This window comes from Pelophylax lessonae, assembly GCF_965119305.1.
Source record: "Pelophylax lessonae genome assembly, chromosome: 4".
In the NCBI taxonomy this organism is placed as follows: Eukaryota; Metazoa; Chordata; class Amphibia; order Anura; family Ranidae; genus Pelophylax; species Pelophylax lessonae.
The window spans coordinates 69,057,248-69,071,968 of record NC_138771.1 but is presented as its reverse complement, the minus strand read 5'-3'; positions in this window follow the sequence as shown (position 1 = coordinate 69,071,968).

The window sequence follows — 14,721 nt, the reverse complement described above, 5'->3', positions numbered from 1 at the left end:
ATTCGTTGCAAGATGGTCTATACTCGGGTTACTGCATATTCCTACCAAATACTTACCCTATCTCTCACATTCTAATCTGTGAGTACCCCACAAGGGAATACCCTCACATGTATCCATGGTGGAGACCAGGGGATAGGGAGCCAATTCTAATGCCTCGTACACACGCATCGATTATTGGCCGGGAATTTTCGGCAGACGTCCGATCGGCCGATTTTCGGCTTGTTAGTATGATGCTTCCGACAACCAACTCCGACTTTTCGGCCGAAAAAAATCTGGTGTGCAGACTATAAAATTTTTGTTGGCCGTCAACACAACAGCCAATTTTCCATCAGTCAGTACAGACTCAGAGAAGAAAAAACACACGGAAAGTAAACCAGCACATGACATCACTTCTGAAGTAGATTTTTGTTGGCCGAGAAAATTCGTGTGCAGTCTAGGCACATTCCAACCAACAAAACACCACTCTGAACAAAAGGCGGACGATCGGTCGGCCGATAATCGTTGCGTGTGTACGAGGCATTAACAGCAAGTGAACATTCACTCTGCCAAAGGCATGCACAACACTCAGCCTCAGACTTCTAGTGCATCCCTTGCACTAGAGTAGGAACCAGTCTAAACATCTGACTCTAGCTCTATCAAGTGATCAATAATTTTCTGCATCTACTGTATATCACTATTCCTTGGACAATTTACACCCTTAATACAGCCATCAGAACTCAAAAACTCTCTGCCTCTTCTACTCCTGTTTCTCAACCAGAGTTGGACCCTGATATGCTGGTCCTAGTTGATGCAGAATCAGAGAGGAACGAAGAGGACATTGAGCTAGTGTTGGAGGAATCTGCAAAATACTTCTCTCTCACACACTGCTTCTATACTGAAGAGAGAGCTTCCCGCAATATGCATACTAATGTTGGAGAGCTTTTTGCCTCTGTACCTTGGTATTGTACAGGGAGACTATCCTCCATCTCCCTACACCACTTTGTACATAAAGAGATCTATATGCCCTGCAAACCATTCCTTGCTGATGAACAGGTAAAATGGGCTGTCTATGATGATTGGGAAAGATTTTTAATCCCTTCAACATTTTTGCTGGACTCTATCCAGTTGAATAAGTGTTTACAGTACATCACCAATAACCATGGCAAATTTTGGAAAATCTGGGATCCATGAATTACCGCTGGCTGGATGGAGTCCCGATCTGAGCCGGAAGCGGCTTAGATCGGGTCTCCAATTACGTAACCCGGAGGCGGCGTCCATGACGTCACTTCCGGGTTACTCTGCTGCAAAAGGCGGCAGATTTAAAAAAACGGCTTTATGCAAAAATGCTGTTTTCGGCGTTTTGCATACATGAAAGTGTAATGGAGGGGGTCGAGGGTCTTTTAGACCCTCGATCCCTCCATAAAGAGTACCTGTCACTGCATATTGCTGTCACAAGGGATGTTTACATTGCTTGTGACAGCAATAAAAGTGATCAGATTTTTTTTTTTTTTAAAAACCTGTAATAAAGTTAAAAAAAAATAAAATAAATAGGATAAAAAAAAAAATATTTTAGCCGCCCCCATCACCGTTAGCTCGCGCACAAAAGAAAACGTGTACGGAAGTCGAGCCGCGAATGAAATCACTGTTCAAACCACACGTGAGGTATCGCCGCGATCGCCAGAGCGTGAGCAATAATTTAAAAAAAGAGATACACTCTAAAGCCCCGTACACACGTACCGATTGTCGGCCGCAAATATTCGGCCGCCGACCGATCGGCCGATTGTAGGCTTGTTAGTATGATGCTTCCGACAGCCGACAGCGCATTTTCGGCCGAACAGAATATGTCCTGCAGGCATTAAAATTTTTGTACGCCGACAACAGAACGGCCGATTGTGCGTCAGTCAGTACAGATTTCGGCCGACAGACAGCAGATTTGCAAGACTGGGCATGCTCAGAAAAGAAAAAAAACACGGAAAGTCAACCATCACATGACATCACTTCTGCAGTCGGCTGTTGTTGGCCGACAAAATTCGTGTGCAGTCTTTTGCAGTTTTCAACAGACACGACAGCCCTGGACAAAAGAAGGCCGATCTTTCGGCCGACGATCGGTACGTGTGTACGGGGCTTTACTCTAAACTAGTAATCGTAGTGTCGCCTATTGAGATTTCTATTGGCCGTAGTTTGTCGCCATTCCACGGGTGTGCGCAATTTTAAACCATAACATGTTGGGTATCTATTAACTCGGCGTGACATCATCTTTCACAATATACAAAAACAAGGGGCTAACTTTGCTGTTTAGTATTTTTTAAATGCAGTGAAATGTGATTTTTCGTAATTTTTCCCAAAAAATTACGTTTTAAAGACCGCTGCGCAAATACCGCGTGACAAAAAATATATATAATGTTTGGGGGTTCTAAGTAGTTTTCTAGGTAAAAAAAATGGTTTTAACTTGTGAAGAAAAAGTGTCCGAAATAGGGCTGAGCCATCATAGCTACGTACAATACCTTTTCAGTTTACAAATCATGGTAATGAACGATAAAAAGACGTTTTGTACCTGTTTTAAGTGCATTAGGACGTCTGGTGGAATGGTAGGTCGTCCGCTTCCCATTAGGGGAGTCCTGGGTTCGATTCCCTGCTAATGCACATCAACAATTTTCATTTTTTTTTTTTTTTTTAAAGGACTTTTTTTTGCGTGACTTTAACGGACAATTGCGCGGTCGTGCGATTTTTACTTTTTGCGCTATAAACAAAAAAAGAGCGACAATTTGGAAAAAATTTAAAAATCTCATTTTTTTAACATTTTAGGCTAATTTGTTTTCCGCTACATATTTTTGGTGAAAAATATCGCAATAAGCATATTTTGATAGGGTTTGTGCAAAAGTTATTGCGTTTACTAACTACGGGAAAGATTTATGTCATTTTTATTGGTCTTTTTTTTTTTTTTAAACTATTATTATTATTCAGGATTTCTATAGTGCCAACGGTTTACGTAGCGCTTTAAAATATTAGAGGGAGACAATACATTTACAATACAGTAAAATACAAGAAGGATTAAGAGGGTCCTGCTCAGAAGAGCTTACAATCTAATGGGGTGGGGACTTAAACGGACAATGGCGCAGTCGTGCGACACTGTACCCAACTGAAATTGACGTCCTTTTTTTCCCACAAACAGAGCTTTCTTTTGGTGGTATTTGATCACCTGTGTGATTTTTACTTTTTGCGCTATAAACAAAAAAAGAGCGACAATTTTGAAAAAATAACAATATTTTTCAAATTTTTCTTATATGAAATTACCCCCCCCCCCCCCCCAAATGTAAAAAATCTAATTTTTTTTACATTTTAGGCCAATTTGTTTTCCGCTACATATTTTTGGTGAAAAAGATCGCAATAAGCATATTTTGATAGGGTTTGCACAAAAATTATTGCATTTACTAACTACTAGAAAGATTTATGTCATTTTTATTGTTATTTTTTTTTTAACTATTATTATTATTCAGGATTTCTATAGTGCCAGCGGATTACGTAGCGCTTTACAATATTAGAGGGAGACAATACATTTACAATACAGTAAAATACAAGAAGGATTAAGAGGGTCCTGCTCAGAAGAGCTTACAATCTAATGGGGTGGGGACTTTAACGGACAATTGCGCGGTCGTGCGACACTGTACCCAACTGAAATTGACGTCCTTTTTTTCCCACAAACAGAGCTTTCTTTTGGTGGTATTTGATCACCTGTGCGATTTTTACTTTTTGCGCTATAAACAAAAAAAAAGCGACAATTTTGAAAAAATAACAATATTTTTCACATTTTTTTAATATGAAATTACCCCCCCCCCCCAAAAATGTAAAAATCTAATTTTTTTTACATTTTAGGCCAATTTGTTTTCCACTACATATTTTTGGTGAAAAATATCGCAATAAGCATATTTTGATAGGGTTTGCACAAAAGTTATTGCGTTTACTAACTACTAGAAAGATTTATGTCATTTTTATTGTTTTTTTTTTTTTAAACTATTATTATTATTATTCAGGATTTCTATAGTGCCAGCGGTTTACGTAGTGCTTTACTATATTAGAGGGAGACAATACATTTACAATACAAATACAGATCAGATGTGGTCCGGTCCGGATGATGATGATCCATTCATTCCAGATGGTGCAATGGGTCACTGAAGAGTAAGTGACACAATCTGAGTCAGCGGCAGTGCACCCCTAGGAGGCAGTGCGCCCTAGGCCGCTGCCTAGTTCGCCTAGCTGGAGCGTCGGCCCTGTTTAGTGATGTCGCGAACCTAAAATTTGCCGTTCGCGAACGGCGAACGCGAGCCTCCGCAAATGTTCGCGAACCGGCGAACCGGGCGAACCGCCATAGACTTCAATAGGCAGGCGAATTTTAAAATCCACAGGGACTCTTTCTGGCCACAATAGTGATGGAAAAGTTGTTTCAAGGGGACTAACACCTGGACTGTGGCATGCCGGATGGGGATCCATGGCAAAACTCCCATGGAAAATTACGTAGTTGACGCAGAGTAGGGTTTTAATCCATAAAGGGCATAAATCACCTAACATTCCTAAATTGTTTGGAATAACGTGCTTTAAAACATCCAGTGTGTGTATACGATCAGGTATGATGTTGTATCAATCAGGTAGTGTAAGGGTTACGCCCGCTTCACTACCGGCTTCGATCGGGTCTCTGATGACGTAACCCGGAGGCGGCGTCCATGACGTCACTTCCGGGTTAGTGTGCTGCAAAAGGCGGCAAATTTAAAAAACGGCTGTATGCAAAAACGCCGTTTTCGGCGTTTTGCATACAGGGAAGTGTAGTGGAGGGGTCTAGGATCTTTTAGACCCTCGATCCCTCCATAAAGAGTACCTGTCACTGTCACTACATATTGGTGTCACAAGGGATGTTTACATATAAGTGATCAGATTCTTTTTTTTAAACTGAAATAAAGTTAAAAAAATAAAAAATAAATGGGAAAAAAAAAATGTAGCCGCCCCCCCCGTCACCGTTAGCTCGCGCACAAAAAAAACGTATACGGAAGTCGAGCCGCAAATGAAATCCCTGTTCAAACCACACATGTGAGGCATCGCCGCGATTGCCAGAGCGTGGGCAATAATTTAAAAAATAGAGCTACACTCTAACTCTAAACTGGTAACCGTTAAAAAAATTGAAAGCGTCACCTATTGAGATCTCTATTGACCGTAATTTGTCGCCATCCCACGGGGGGGCGCAATTTTAAACCGTAACATGTTGGGTATCTATTTACTCGGCGTGACATCATCTTTCGCAATATACAAAAAAAAATGGGCAAAGTTTACTGTTTAGTATTTTTTAAATGCAGTGAAATTTGATTTTTCCAAATTTTTCCAAAAAAATGGCGTTTTAAAGAACGCTGCGCAAATACCGTGTGACAAAAAACATTGCAATGACTGACATTTTATTCTCCAGAGTCTTTGCTAAAAAAAATATATATAATGTTTGGGGGTTCTAAGTAGTTTTCTAGGTAAAAAAAATGGTTTTAACTTGTGAACACAAAGTGATGGTAATGAACGATAAAAGGAAGTTTTGTACCCGCTTAAGTGCATTAGGATGCCTGGTGGAATGGTATGGCGTCCGCTTCCCATTAGGAGCGTCCTGGGTTCGATTCCCTGCTAATGCACATCAACAATTTTCATTTTTTTTTTTTTTTAAAGGACTTTTTTTTGCGTGACTTTAACGGACAATTGCGCGGTCGTGCGATTTTTACTTTTTGCGCTATAAACAAAAAAAGAGCGACAATTTGGAAAAAATTTAAAAATCTCATTTTTTTAACATTTTAGGCTAATTTGTTTTCCGCTACATATTTTTGGTGAAAAATATCGCAATAAGCATATTTTGATAGGGTTTGTGCAAAAGTTATTGCGTTTACTAACTACGGGAAAGATTTATGTCATTTTTATTGTTTTTTTTTTTTTTTTTAAACTATTATTATTATTCAGGATTTCTATAGTGCCAACGGTTTACGTAGCGCTTTAAAATATTAGAGGGAGACAATACATTTACAATACAGTAAAATACAAGAAGGATTAAGAGGGTCCTGCTCAGAAGAGCTTACAATCTAATGGGGTGGGGACTTAAACGGACAATGGCGCAGTCGTGCGACACTGTACCCAACTGAAATTGACGTCTTTTTTTTCCCACAAACCGAGCTTTCTTTTGGTGGTATTTGATCACCTGTGCGATTTTTACTTTTTGCGCTATAAACAAAAAAAGAGCGACAATTTTGAAAAAATAACCATATTTTTTAAATTTTTCTTATATGAAATTATCCCCCCCCCCCCCCCCCCAATGTAAAAAATCTCATTTTTTTTACATTTTAGGCCAATTTGTTTTCCGCTACATATTTTTGGTGAAAAATATCGCAATAAGCATATTTTGATAGGGTTTGCCAGCGGTTTACGTAGTGCTTTACTATATTAGAGGGAGACAATACATTTACAATACAAATACAGATCAGATCAGATGTGGTCCGGTCCGGATGATGATGATCCATTCATTCCAGATGGTGCAATGGGTCACTGAAGAGTAAGTGACACAATCTGAGTCAGCGGCAGTGCACCCCTAGGAGGCAGTGCGCCCTAGGCCGCTGCCTAGTTCGCCTAGCTGGAGCGCCGGCCCTGTTTAGTGATGTCGCGAACCTAAAATTTGCCGTTCGCGAACGGCGAACGCGAGCCTCCGCAAATGTTCGCGAACCGGCGAACCGGGCGAACCGCCATAGACTTCAATAGGCAGGCGAATTTTAAAATCCACAGGGACTCTTTCTGGCCACAATAGTGATGGAAAAGTTGTTTCAAGGGGACTAACACCTGGACTGTGGCATGCCGGATGGGGATCCATGGCAAAACTCCCATGGAAAATTACGTAGTTGACGCAGAGTAGGGTTTTAATCCATAAAGGGCATAAATCACCTAACATTCCTAAATTGTTTGGAATAACGTGCTTTAAAACATCCAGTGTGTGTATACGATCAGGTATGATGTTGTATCAATCAGGTAGTGTAAGGGTTACGCCCGCTTCACTACCGGCTTCGATCGGGTCTCTGATGACGTAACCCGGAGTCGGCGTCCATGACGTCACTTCCGGGTTAGTGTGCTGCAAAAGGCGGCAAATTTAAAAAACGGCTGTATGCAAAAACGCCGTTTTCGGCGTTTTGCATACAGGGAAGTGTAGTGGAGGGGTCTAGGATCTTTTAGACCCTCGATCCCTCCATAAAGAGTACCTGTCACTGTCACTACATATTGGTGTCACAAGGGATGTTTACATATAAGTGATCAGATTCTTTTTTTTAAACTGAAATAAAGTTAAAAAAATAAAAAATAAATGGGAAAAAAAAAATGTAGCCGCCCCCCCGTCACCGTTAGCTCGCGCACAAAAAAAACGTATACGGAAGTCGAGCCGCGAATGAAATCCCTGTTCAAACCACACATGTGAGGCATCGCCGCGATTGCCAGAGCATGGGCAATAATTTAAAAAATAGAGCTACACTCTAACTCTAAACTGGTAACCGTTAAAAAAATTGAAAGCGTCACCTATTGAGATCTCTATTGACCGTAGTTTGTCGCCATCCCACGGGGGGGCGCAATTTTAAACCGTAACATGTTGGGTATCTATTTACTCGGCGTGACATCATCTTTCACAATATACAAAAAAAAATGGGCAAAGTTTACTGTTTAGTATTTTTTAAATGCAGTGAAATTTGATTTTTCCAAATTTTTCCAAAAAAATGGCGTTTTAAAGAACGCTGCGCAAATACCGTGTGACAAAAAACATTGCAATGACTGATATTTTATTCTCCAGAGTCTTTGCTAAAAAAAATATATATATAATGTTTGGGGGTTCTAAGTAGTTTTCTAGGTAAAAAAAATGGTTTTAACTTGTGAACACAAAGTAATGGTAATGAACGATAAAAGGAAGTTTTGTACCTGCTATAAGTGCATTAGGATGCCTGGTGGAATGGTAGGGCGTCCGCTTCCTATTAGGAGCGTCCTGGGTTCGATTCCCTGCTAATGCACATCAACAATTTTCATTTTTTTTTTTTTTAAAGGACTTTTTTTTGCGTGACTTTAACGGACAATTGCGCGGTCGTGCGATTTTTACTTTTTGCGCTATAAACAAAAAAAGAGCGACAATTTGGAAAAAATTTAAAAATCTCATTTTTTTAACATTTTAGGCTAATTTGTTTTCCGCTACATATTGTTGGTGAAAAATATCGCAATAAGCATATTTTGATAGGGTTTGTGCAAAAGTTATTGCGTTTACTAACTACGGGAAAGATTTATGTCATTTTTATTGTTGTTTTTTTTTTTTTTTTAAACTATTATTATTATTCAGGATTTCTATAGTGCCAACGGTTTACGTAGCGCTTTAAAATATTAGAGGGAGACAATACATTTACAATACAGTAAAATACAAGAAGGATTAAGAGGGTCCTGCTCAGAAGAGCTTACAATCTAATGGGGTGGGGACTTAAACGGACAATGGCGCAGTCGTGCGACACTGTACCCAACTGAAATTGACGTCTTTTTTTTTCCCACAAACCGAGCTTTCTTTTGGTGGTATTTGATCACCTGTGCGATTTTTACTTTTTGCGCTATAAACAAAAAAAGAGCGACAATTTTGAAAAAATAACAATATTTTTCAAATTTTTCTTATATGAAATTACCCCCCCCCCCCCCCCCCAAAATGTAAAAAATCTCATTTTTTTTACATTTTAGGCCAATTTGTTTTCCGCTACATATTTTTGGTGAAAAATATCGCAATAAGCATATTTTGATAGGGTTTGCACAAAAGTTATTGCATTTACTAACTACTAGAAAGATTTATGTCATTTTTATTGTTTTTTTTTTAAACTATTATTATTATTATTATTATTATTCAGGATTTCTATAGTGCCAGCGGTTTACGTAGCGCTTTACAATATTAGAGGGAGACAATACATTTACAATACAGTAAAATACAAGAAGGATTAAGAGGGTCCTTCTCAGAAGAGCTTACAATCTAATGGGGTGGGGACTTTAACGGACAATTGCGCGGTCATGCGACACTGTACCCAACTGAAATTGACGTCCTTTTTTTCCCACAAACAGAGCTTTCTTTTGGTGGTATTTGATCACCTGTGCGATTTTTACTTTTTGCGCTATAAACAAAAAAAGAGCGACAATTTTGAAAAAATAACAATATTTTTCACATTTTTTTATATGAAATTACCCCCCCCCCAAAAAATGTAAAAATCAATATTTTTTTACATTTTAGGCCAATTTGTTTTCCGCTACATATTTTTGGTGAAAAATATCGCAATAAGCATATTTTGATAGGGTTTGCACAAAAGTTATTGCGTTTACTAACTACTAGAAAGATTTATGTCATTTTTATTGTTTTTTTTTTTTTAAACTATTATTATTATTATTATTATTCAGGATTTCTATAGTGCCAGCGGTTTACGTAGTGCTTTACTATATTAGAGGGAGACAATACATTTACAATACAAATACAGATCAGATGTGGTCCGGTCCGGATGATGATGATCCATTCATTCCAGATGCTGCAATGGGTCACTGAAGAGTAAGTGACACAATCTGAGTCAGCGGCAGTGCACCCCTAGGAGGCAGTGCGCCCTAGGCCGCTGCCTAGTTCGCCTAGCTGGAGCGCCGGCCCTGTTTAGTGATGTCGCGAACCTAAAATTTGCCGTTCGCGAACGGCGAACGCGAGCCTCCGCAAATGTTCGCGAACCGGCGAACCGGGCGAACCGCCATAGACTTCAATAGGCAGGCGAATTTTAAAATCCACAGGGACTCTTTCTGGCCACAATAGTGATGGAAAAGTTGTTTCAAGGGGACTAACACCTGGACTGTGGCATGCCGGATGGGGATCCATGACAAAACTCCCATGGAAAATTACGTAGTTGACGCAGAGTAGGGTTTTAATCCATAAAGGGCATAAATCACCTAACATTCCTAAATTGTTTGGAATAACGTGCTTTAAAACATCCAGTGTGTGTATACGATCAGGTATGATGTTGTATCAATCAGGTAGTGTAAGGGTTACGCCCGCTTCACTACCGGCTTCGATCGGGTCTCTGATGACGTAACCCGGAGGCGGCGTCCATGACGTCACTTCCGGGTTAGTGTGCTGCAAAAGGCGGCAAATTTAAAAAACGGCTGTATGCAAAAACGCCGTTTTCGGCGTTTTGCATACAGGGAAGTATAGTGGAGGGGTCTAGGATCTTTTAGACCCTCGATCCCTCCATAAAGAGTACCTGTCACTGTCACTACATATTGGTGTCACAAGGGATGTTTACATATAAGTGATCAGATTCTTTTTTTTAAACTGAAATAAAGTTAAAAAAATAAAAAATAAATGGGAAAAAAAAATGTAGCCGCCCCCCCCCCCCCGTCACCGTTAGCTCGCGCACAAAAAAAACGTATACGGAAGTCGAGCCGCGAATGAAATCCCTGTTCAAACCACACATGTGAGGCATCGCCGCGATTGCCAGAGCGTGGGCAATAATTTAAAAAATAGAGCTACACTCTAACTCTAAACTGGTAACCGTTAAAAAAATTGAAAGCGTCACCTATTGAGATCTCTATTGACCGTAGTTTGTCGCCATCCCACGGGGGGGCGCAATTTTAAACCGTAACATGTTGGGTATCTATTTACTCGGCTTTTTCTTCCTCCTTTTTATCGCTTCCTCCTCTTTTTTTTCCTTCTGCTTCTTTTCTTCTGATACTGCCATGAATTCTGTGAAGTGTTATTTGAATCACTTGCCGTTCACATGTGTCTCCAATCCCTAACTAGTTCTCAGTTTGGAGAACATGGTCGTTGGCCTTTTGTATCCTTTTTATTCAAGCAAATATGAAAAACGCCATGAAACTGTTTGCATTGCATTTTTGTTTTGTTTATTGAATTCTCACTCTACATACTGGCTTATGGAATATTAATTACCTGCTTCAGCTTTGGAAGGTTTTGCCCCCTAATGACCAGGCCACTTTTAGCTATTCGGCACTGCAATTCTCCGGTCATTCAACGCTGTACCCAAACTAAATTTATATCATTTTCTTCACACAAATAGAGCTTTCTTTTGGTGGTATTTTATCACCACTGGGTTTTTAATTTTTTTGCGATATAAATGAAAAAACAAAAAATTTTGAAAAGAAAACAATATTTTTACATTCTGCTTTAAAACAAATCTAACAAAAAATAAGAAAATCAAATTTCTTCATAAAATTTTGCTCAAATGTTTTCGGCTACATGTCTTTGGTAAGAAAAAAAAAATCCCAATAGGTGTATACTGATTGGTTTGCATAATAGGGATAGAGTCTACAAACTATGATATACAGGTCTGTGGAAAAAGTATTTGCCCCATTCCTGAGTTTTTAGTTTTTTGCATATTTGTCACATTTAAATGATTCAGATCATCCAGTGATGATTTAATTTATTAGTGAGAAATTTTGTCCAAACCTGCCTGGCCCCATGTAAAAAAGTAATTGCCCCCCACCACCCCTTGCTAAATAATGAATGAACTGTGATTAACCACATTTTTTGGAAAGCGGAGTTAAATTTCACCTGCCACGCCCAGGCCTGATTACTGCCAGACCTGTTGAATCAATAAACCACTTAAGTAGGTGCTGTCTGACAAAGTGAAGCATGCTAAAAAATCTCAAAAAGCAACACATCATCCCTGATCAAAAGAAATTCAAGAACAGAGAAGAAACAAAGTGATTGAAACGTATCCATCTGGCAAGGGTTACAAAGCCATTCCTAAGGCTTTGGGACTCCAGCGAACCACAGTGAGAGCCTTTTTCCACAAATGGGGAAAACTTGGAACAGTGGTGAACCTTCCCAGGAGTGGCCGGCCTACAAAAATTACTCAAAGAGCACAAGGACGACTCATTAAGGAGGTCATAAAAGAGGTCAGTGTTCATGATTCAACAATAAGAAAGAGACTGGGCAAAAACAAGAGCCCTGTTCTTGTCCAGGGGAAGGAGTCCTGAATCTGATAGGCTGCTGCCCTTCTTGGCAGCCCAGAAAATTCTACTTGTTCTCATCAAGTTTTTAGCTGTAGCAGAGCTAGGGGGCCTATGCTGCTGGAATCTCTAAAGATAAGTGAGGTATTCGGTTGGGGATCTGGTCTAAGTGATCTTTTCTGTCTGATGTTGGAGGGAGACATCTCAGTACCCTGGGATACTGTGAGTACAGGCCTAAATTAAGGATCCTAGTCATTGACATACCGACCCTAGCATATCCATTTTAGTGTTTGCCTGAGATGTTATTGAAATTGTCCTGGTGCTGTCCAGTTTTTGGACTTTCTGATGGAGGAACTACCCTGAGAGGTAGAGAGATAGTGAAGATTGCCCTCAATCTATTGCTCGGTGTTCATTGAGTATGCCACAGCTCCCTCCACTCTATCCAAGTTAATCAGCAATACATTTTAAAAAGGCAACCTCTTGACTGTTTATTGAGCCAGAAGAATGACCATCGCTATGTGCCTGGCTGCTATTGCATTATTCTGGGGAAGGAACCTGGGAAAAAGCAAAGTCTCTTTCCGGGGATGAGCGCTACATTCCTTTATGCTGGGACATTTTCTAAAGTCCGATGGACAGTAAACTGGCCTTTGAAAGTTTGGAGGCCCTGTTTTAGAGGATGATCTAACACAGAGTAGAGATTACCTAAGTCCATTGTTCCGTAGTCTTCCTCTCTGTGGGTTCTGGTTGTAGGGATCGGTCCCCCATATCCACTCTTCTTGCCAGTCTCTGACCAGTCCTCAAACTACAGCCCTCCAGCTGTTGTGGAACTACACATCCCATGAGGCATTGTAAAACTCTGACATTCACAGACATGACTAGGCATGATGAGAATTGTAGTTCCTGAACAACTGGAGGGCCTTAGTTTGAAGACCCCTGACATAGAGCATCACTGTTCAGCTTTAAAGAAAAACAGACATTCATGAGGCAGCTATATTACCTTCTAGAAGCCACTGCTCCACCATCCTCTGAAAAACAATCCACAATTGTAGAGAGTGCCACAAGTGTGAACAAGCCCCAAATGTTCATCTTTCTTGTAAATTTCACGGTGCAGTCAAATCCAGGGACCCCAGTAGGTTGGAAATGATTATTACATATCTGTAGGCGATCTGTGAAGCCTGGCCATAAAAAGTAGCAATCTAATTGATCTGTGCTGTATTATATGAGCTATGACAGAAGCTTTATTGGGCTTAGGCTGAGGTGACAGCAGAAGGGAAGCACACTACACATGTGCAGATTTCTGGACAAGGGAGAGCATACTGCACATGTGCGGACAACCATGCGACATCTCCATGTTTTTTCTTGTGATCATCATCATACATCACAGCATCACAATTTGTAAATACAGGGACCCCTTGACTGTACTGAAGGGAAATCTCTCTAATGAGATACAGATGACAAATAAAAAACTGTCAGCGATTATAAGCCTCTTCTAGGCCCCTTTCACATGGGCTTTCCGATTGACAGCTCCACTGACACCCGCCGCTATCTGATCCGATCCTGTCCGTGAAATCCAGACAGATGGAAACCCTATTTTCCATCCGTGTAGAGAAGCGATTGGATAGGATCGTATTAAAACGGACAGGCGGTCCGTTTTCATCTGATCTCCCATAGAGGAGAGCCGTGATCTGACAGCTCTGTCTCTGCACAGAGAGCAGAGACTGACCTGTCATCCGCCTGCTCAGCGGGGATTGGCAGATCGATCCCCGCTGAACAAAACGGAGTCCGTCGGGCGGAAAGCCCGTGTGAAAGGACCCTTACTCTATCCAAAACGGAATAAAAAGGTTTTGCCTTTAGTTCTACTTTATTTTGCATATTGCTGTGCGTTCTTATTTGTGTGACACATTTATTGTGTCATCTTTTAATTTTTTTCTGCTAACGCAAAATGCAAGCTGAGCTTCTAACACCATAAAGGGCACTTATTTCATCTGTAAATGTTCATTTAAACGTGTGGTTGGGATGGGTTGTAAAAAACACTCAGTTGAGCCACATTTAACGCCCCCCCCTCCCCTCCCCTTAAGCTGCAAAAGCAGCCGATGGGGAAGTTCACACACCATGCAAAACATCCCTCCCTCAGCAAAATGTATCCCCCCTATCGCTTTCGGTGAGAAGTACTACTGTCAAACACAATTAGTTTAATATAATGGGGAAACGCCACACCGGCTGCGGTAGTACGTGCGTAGCAGTAGTGGTGCGGTAGTACGTGCGTAGCAGTAGTGGTGTGGTAGTACGTGCGTAGCAGTAGTAGTGTGGTAGTACGTGCGTAGCAGTATTGGTGCGGTAGTGCGTGCGTAACAGTAGTGGTGCGGCAGTGCGTGCGTCGCAGTAGTGGTGCAGTAGTACGTGCGTAGCAATACTGGGGCGGTAGTGCGTGTGTGTAGCAGTATTGGTGCGGTAGAACGTGCGTAGCAGTACTGGTGCGGTAGCACGTGCGTAGCAGTAGTGGTGCGGTAGTGCGTGCTTAGCAGTACTGGTGCGGTAGTACATGCGTAGCAGTAGTGGTGCGGTAGTACGTGCGTATCAGTAGTGGTGCGGTAGTACGTGCGTAGCAGTAGTGGTGCGGTAGTACGTGCGTAGCAGTACTGGTGCGGTAGTGCGTGCGTAGCAGTACTGGTGCGGTAGTGCGTGCGTAGCAGTAGTGGTGCGGTAGTGCGTGCGTAGCAGTAGAGGTGCGGTAGTACG